A 7,579-nucleotide genomic window follows, 5' to 3' on the forward strand; every position below is an offset into this window, starting at 1 on the left:
AATATGCCATATTTCATTTTAATTCCACCAAATTAAAAACAACGAAGTGCGATCAACAGTATTATTATTGTTATTATTTTAAGGAAAACAACAAAACTTGCTTGAAACGCGTGCTGGTCTAAACAGCAACACACATGTTCACTGTGGGATTAATCTGCATTCTATTTTCAGCAAAAGCTAGGCTTTAACGAAACGTTTAGTGCATTCAAGACGAACAAGAACGTAGAAAAGACAGCACAGCTCAGATGTCGATCCTTCTGAAGTTAGGCTTTGTTTGCATCACTAAGTTTAATCCCGTGAGAAGACGCATTGTTGTATCCAAAACTTTCTTTATTAAAATTCAAGCATCAGACTGCAGTAATCGTTATACACGTTACTCTATAAATATGCAAAAGATATATACAATACTTAAGGCAACACAAATACCATAAAAATGCACTAGAATACAGATGAAGATTACAAAACATCATTCGAAAATATTTTCGTTAAAGGTAGGGCAAGCAAGGACGACACCAAATAAACGTGGCACTATCAAAAACAACAAAAACACAGTACTTTATAAGCACGCTAAATGTCACATGAAGAAGAAACAAGAGACGAACAACGAAGATTTGCATATGTTGAGTTACACTGCTCAGCGTTTCATTGGCAACGTGGAGGCTTGGAGGCGACACAAAGAACTTATTGGAACTATTCAGGTATAGCGCAAACAGTCCTTTTTTAAAATGGCATCTTTCGCGCATCCGCTTTGGCGAAATAGGATATAGTCGGTTCGATGGATAGTACGCGGAGGAGATCACTTTCAATGGACATGATAGCAAGGGAGCTCAACTTTGTCATCAAGGAGGCTCGAACGAAGGCGATTTTTTATCACCGACAACTTGGAAAACGATCGTTCGGTCTCACAGTTTGCCACGGGTATGCTTAAGTACATTCGCAAAGCAATAGGAAGGTTCGGAAACACATCAATAAGCTTTCTTTTGTGCAGCAACTTCATTATTCCCAGGGGACTCCTGTCCTGGCACACAGAGTTGTGCAGAAAGTTCGCAAACTGAACGATTTCAGCGGAAAATGCTGGCTCCAAATCATTTTTGTAGGTTTTCACCAACTTCTCAGCTTACTGTGGCAGAGAGGCCTTGCTCCCAACTTCTGTCAGCAATTTTAAGAATCTGAACCTTTCGCAGAGTTCAGTGTAGGCAGCCTTTCGCACTCGCAAAGCAGAGCCTAGGCTGTCAAGTACAACATTGTAGGTCTCTACGATTAACTTTTTCCTACCTTGTAGCGCACTATCGCTTTTTCCGTTTGGGTGCTTACTCAAAATGATGCGTTTGCCCTCATCCTGATAACATTGATTGGTACTTAGCGTGCGTGTTCTCTCTTCGAAGGTATCAAAGAGAGTCGCAAAGAATTAACAAAGCCTTCTGGAGTGTTCAGCAGGTCTACACCAGTTGAAATGTCTGGGTCTGGTTTCTGAAGTGCTGCGCTGGTTTTGTCAAAGCACTCCAAGATTTCACCACAGAAAATCGCTATGAATGCAGTCTCTAGTTTTGTCATTTTCTTGAAGAGAAATGTGCTTCGTTCCTAGCGTCACCGTTTTCTTCCTCGTTCTTTGATATAGCTTCAAGGCAACACAAGACTGCATTCAAATTTTTCAGAATGGCCTTACATGATTCAGCGTGTCTTGACCACCTGGTCTCAGAGAGACTTTTCAAAGCAAGCTGCTAGCCAGTACCGCCCATGAAGTCCGAAAGATACCTGCATCGCTGAGGTGAGGTAGCAAAGAACACATACAGTCTCTGAATTACAGTGAAAAATTTGACTGCCTTAAGGCTACTGTCAACGCTACACGCGCCAACTAGGTTCAGTGAGTGACCAGCACACGGGACGCAGTCTGCCAATTCGTTCAGGTGTTTGATTTGAGCTTGCAGTAATTGGTATTTTCCTGACATATTACTCGCATTATCATAAGCTTGGCCCCTACAATCATTAATTGAGATGTCATTGGTCGTCAAGAGGGACGTCGCGGTATCGAAAAGATAGCCGGTATGCGATTCAATTGGAACAAATCCAAGAAAGCGTTCGTACACTTTCCCATTTAAACAGTATCGTAAAGCAACTGACAGCTGATCAACGTAAGGTCTGGAGTCGAATCAACTTCCAGAAGAGGGTTGTAGCGCTCTTTTGGAAGCCCCCCAACAAGTATTACTCAGTCGAATCAACAATTAAAGAGAAGTATCTTGCGCGTTTCACTTCGTCAACGAGACGTTCCTTGACAGCCTTTGCCATATGCTCGATAAATTCATCACAAATGGTTTTTGACAGATACAATGGGTGACCTTTTCCTTTGTTCCCGTAGCGTTTGATGTGCTCCTCTAGAAAGGGATCAAACTTGGTAATGGCCTCAAGCACTCCCATAAATTGCCATTTCTCGGTGAACCAATAATTTTCTCACTGCCCCTAAGCGCTAGGTAGCGCTCAGCTAGAAGCTTAACTACAACGACTACGCGCTTCAACACCTCTGTCCAGTAAGCGGTCTCAGTGACAAGATGCTTAACCAGCTCCTTGTCAATTGTGGTGCTCGAGTTAGAGCGGGCGAACCATGCTGCCACGTATAGTTCCGGTGCTCGACGCTATTTTCATGTGCGCAAAGCTTTTAACGCGATAGCGTTAAGGAGCTCATGTCGCAGAAAAGCCGGTGTCTTCAGCGTCTGCGGCGTTGGCCGTGAGCGAAAAATGGCGGAAGGCAATTCATAAATAAAAACAACTTGCAAGATGGGCAAGGTGGGAATCGAACCAGGGTCTCTGGAGTGTGAGACGGAGACGCTACCACTCAGCCATGAGTTCTTTTGATTTATTGCATCGCTCTTCACAGAGTCAACGAGATCAGAAGAGCAGATTAACAAGATCATAGTACCGAGAACCGTCAGCTGTGTGCTGACTACAAGTCATCAGTATTTCGGCATCTGCAACTACATTTCTAATCTTGGAACCCACTCTGGTACATACGACTGCACCTTCTGCACTTCGACAAAATCGGACACCGATTCGCAAAAATATTCGCGAACTGGTCTAGCGTAAATATCCGCATTGCGTACAGCAGTCCGAGTTCGCCATATACTGTGCAGGCCCAGGGGCATAACCAGATCGAAAGGCACACCATCGTCGTTTTCGACCGTGAGATAACGGATTCCATGCGGACTTAATGGCAACTCTTTTTTCAAGGTTCTCTGTAAGATGTCCCAGAAGAACACTCCACCCCAGCAATCTAAAAACACATGCTCAATTGTCTCTGGTTTTTTGCATAACAAACAATGAGTACCACACGGAACAAATACACCCTTTTCTTCTAAAAGGGGGGTATGGTAGCGCGATTAAAAGACGGGACAAAAGAAGACACAAAGGGACACACACAGCGCTAACTTCCAACGCTGTGTGTGTCCCTTTGTGTCTTCTTTTGTCCCGTCTTTGAATCGCGCTACCATACCCGCCTTGAAGATGCATTACCAACGAGCCCACATTGCAACCCTCCTGAATTGTCTTCAAACCATGTTTTAACAGGTAAGGTTCCTGTGTCCAGCTTAAAAAAAACAAAAAAGGTTTTAACCCCTGGCGCAACTAGCATTTTTTAACGCGTTTCAAAACATCTTTTCCTTTGCCTGCACAGTATAATTCACGGTACAATGGCACAGGAAATAACACATCCACAAGGTCCTTGTACAGTTTTTTACGTGACACATCAGTCACATATTGCAAAGAAAAACGCACCGATAAGAAGCGGAAAGATGACACCACTTCTTTTAGATGTCCCCGTACTGGTCCTCGCTGACACACCGAAGACACAACAAACTCTGGTAGCACTTTACGCAGCCTCAGTTGAATCATAGTTCTGAGAAAGGTATCTACACCTCTAAGAAAAACAAATCGACTGACGAGTTGTCTCACATACAGATGCAATTTGTTCGGCTCGTTTTTTCCCAGAGAGAGCTCCAGATAAAGACAGCGAACACTCTGTGCATATGTTGTACATTTAACCTGCTGCAATGCAAAACTTGCATTACATACCATAGCTTGCTTAAAGAATTAGGTTGCACGTCGTGGCCCGTGCGAAAATCGACTTATCCCATCCTTTCCACTTTTGTGCATTTTCACGTAACACTTCTGTTTGTTTTTTCGAATAAGGCTCGTTATCAGAGTAGTACTGCAGGGGTACTCCTAAGTATTTTGTCGGTGTTTCTTGCCATTTAATGTTCAAAAACATCCTTGGTGCGACGTCCCATTCCCCATGCCAGAACCCAACGCACTTGTCCCAGTTTACTGCACTACCACTTGCTTGACAGAAACTTTTAACAGCATTGACCGTATGTATTATACTTTCATGATCAACACAGAAAACTGCAATGTCATCAGCGTAAGCAAGAAGGCTTACCTCGGCTTGATGTAATCGAAATCCTCGTATCGCGTTGTTACTAATTACGCTTAGTCAAAAGGGCTCAATATATATGCAAAATAATAGCGGTGATAATGGGCACCCTTGTCTGAGTGCTGTACTGGTATGTATTCACCTACTGATTGGTTTATTATCAATCTCGTCGTACATCCGGCGTAAACCATCCGCACACCTTCGCTGATTACCCATTGCCTACATTCACATATTCAAGTATAGATAGAAGCAGATCGTGCGGCACGTGGTCGAATGCCTTCTCATGGTCAACTTGCAGCATAGCGACATTGAGTTGCATTGCGTCACAGCATTCAAGGATTGATCGTGCTATGTGTATATTTGTCATAATTCTCCTTCCTTTTATTCCTCAAGTTTTATGTGGACCGACTAAATCTTTCATTACTGTCTGCAACTTGTTAGCCAAAACTTTCATTAATATTTTATAGCCTATACTTGTCAGGTTAATCGGCTTATGCGATGTGACATTACGTTATTTGATTGGGTCTTTAGTTTTTGGTATTAGGACCGTGTGTGCTGACAAAAAGGACGGCGGTAGATGTTTGTTCGCGTAAGCCTCGTTGTATACTTCAGTCAAAACAGGCGCGATAACACCCTTAAACGCCTTCTACAATGCAGCGCTTAAGCCATCCGGTCCCGGTGATTTGCCATTATTTAAATGGTCAATCGCATTTTTAACTACCTCCACTATTATGGGCACTTCTAATATTTCCTTAGTTTCATCATCTAATGTTGGCATCAATGACATGAAGTCTTTTTTAAATCTATCAGTGTCAACTTGGCTACGAGAAAACAATACTTTGTAATATTCCAATAAAGAACTTGCTACTGTTTCTTTGTTGGTAGACAGTGACACATTATGTTCTATTTCTATTATTGCATTTTGGGAAGCATATTTCGTTTCGACTGCCAAGGCACGTTTCGTTGGCATTTCTCCTGTGCACCATTTTTCAGCTCTGGTTCGAATCAATGCTCCATTGTATCGCTCTTGGTCTATCAGCTCAAGTTTTTGCTTTATGCTTTTTATGTCTTCTAAGAAATAGCCGGGTTGTATACTTTCTGCTTCCAATAATTGCTTCAGATTCCGTCTAAGGCGAGACTCGAGTTCTTTTTTTGCGTGAGTTAAAACAGAGAGGACGCCCATGCGCATGGGATAAATATTATGAAGCCGAACGGAGCTACGTCGACGCACTGCGTCACGCTAAACACTCCTTTTATCACAATAATCTACCAAACCTATTAATCAATAACCCGAGGCAATTTTGGAGAGTTATAAACGATAGCGAAACGCCCACGATTATTATAACTAACGAATCGAACGAAATTATTAATGATTCCGATTGCGCCGACGTGTTCAATTCGGCCTTTGCTTCTGTGTTCACTAACGAATCTAATGCCCCTCCCATTTCGTCATCGCTTAGCATAAACTCGTCAATGCCAGCCATTGCTTTCAATGCAGACGGTATTTGTGCGATCATTGACAAAATCAAGTGTTCATCATCTTCCGGCATAGACGAGATTAACCCAAAAATTTTAAAAAAGACTAAGCTTATTTCTGCAGCCTATTTGTCGTTGATATTTGCCCAGTCTCTTTCTTCAGGTTTCATTCCAGATGACTGGAAAATTGGGAAGGTCGTTCCAGTTCACAAATCAGGTAACAGAAACTCGCCTCTTAACTACCGCCCCATCTCCCTAACAAGCGTCCCCTACAAAATCATGGAACATGTCATCTACTGTCTCATCATGAATTTTCTTGACTTGAATCACTTTTTCCATCCCGCCCAGCACGGATTCCGCAAAAGTTTCTCCTGTGAAACACAGCTGGCCATTTTCCTGCACGATGTTCACACTAACCTTGACAGTAACATACAGACTGACGCAATTTTCCTGGATTTCTCTAAGGCCTTCAATAAAGTTCCTCATCAACGTCTAATATTGAAACTTACAAGACTTAATTTGCATCCTGATGTTTTGAATTTGATCATTGAATTTCTTAGCAACCGCTCCCAATCTGTCATTATAAATAATCACCTATCTAACCCTGTGCCAGTAACATCAGGCGTCCCTCAAGGATCGGTTCTTGGCCCTCTATTATTTTTAATATATATTAATGACTTACCTTCACATGTGTCCTGTAATATCCGAATGTTCGCCGATGATCGTGTCATTTATCGAACTGTACGTAACACCAGCAATCAAAAAGCCCTGCAGAAAGACCTCACCAACATACTAACATGGTGTGACGATTGGGTAATGAAACTTAATGTACAAAAATGTAAAGTTATGTCTTTCACTCGTAGCAGTAATCCCCTGGTATTTCCCTACCAAATTAGAAGCATGCCTCTCGAACTAGCAGAGTCCTATAGATACCTAGGTGTCACTATATGCAATGATCTGTCCTGGCATAAACATATTTCTAACATCATATCATCTGCTAATAAAACATTAGGTCTTTTAAAACGTAATCTCCGCCAGGCACCTCAAAACGTAAAACTGCTTGCCTAGAAGTCCCTTGCTTGGGCAAAACATGAATATGCATCTGCCATCTGGAGCCCGCACCCGACATATCTTATCACCTCACTTGAATCTGTTCAGAACCGCGCTACTAGGTTCATTCACTCACAATATTCATATGATGTCAGTATTTCCGCACTTAAAACACAATCCGGACTAACATTACTATCTAATCGCTGACGCATTGCTAGTCTTGAGCTCTATCACAAGTTCTTTTTCAGTACCCTTCGTCATGCGCCATACATCGTTCCTGCGGCACGCATCTCTCCCCGCACCAGTCATCCGCAGCAAGTCGCACGGCCGCGTGCCCGAACCACTCATTTTTCCGCCTCATTCATTCCTCGAGCAGCTAAAGACTCGAACGGCCTTCCTGCTGACATTGTTAGCATCACTTGCCGGTCTTCATTCCTACAGCGTGTGATTGATCACTTTGAATATAACTTATGAAGTGTACCAAATGTGGAACTTATGTTAAACCCACCCCTTATGTAATACCCCCTCCGGGGGTCTTTAAGGACAATAAACTGAACTGAACTGAACTGAACTGGCCCTTTCAAGTGCTTTCCAATTAATTGTTTGCTTACAAACTTCCCCATTTATGTCGCC

Source organism: Dermacentor andersoni, chromosome 6, assembly GCF_023375885.2.
Source record: "Dermacentor andersoni chromosome 6, qqDerAnde1_hic_scaffold, whole genome shotgun sequence".
Classification (NCBI taxonomy): Eukaryota; Metazoa; Arthropoda; class Arachnida; order Ixodida; family Ixodidae; genus Dermacentor; species Dermacentor andersoni.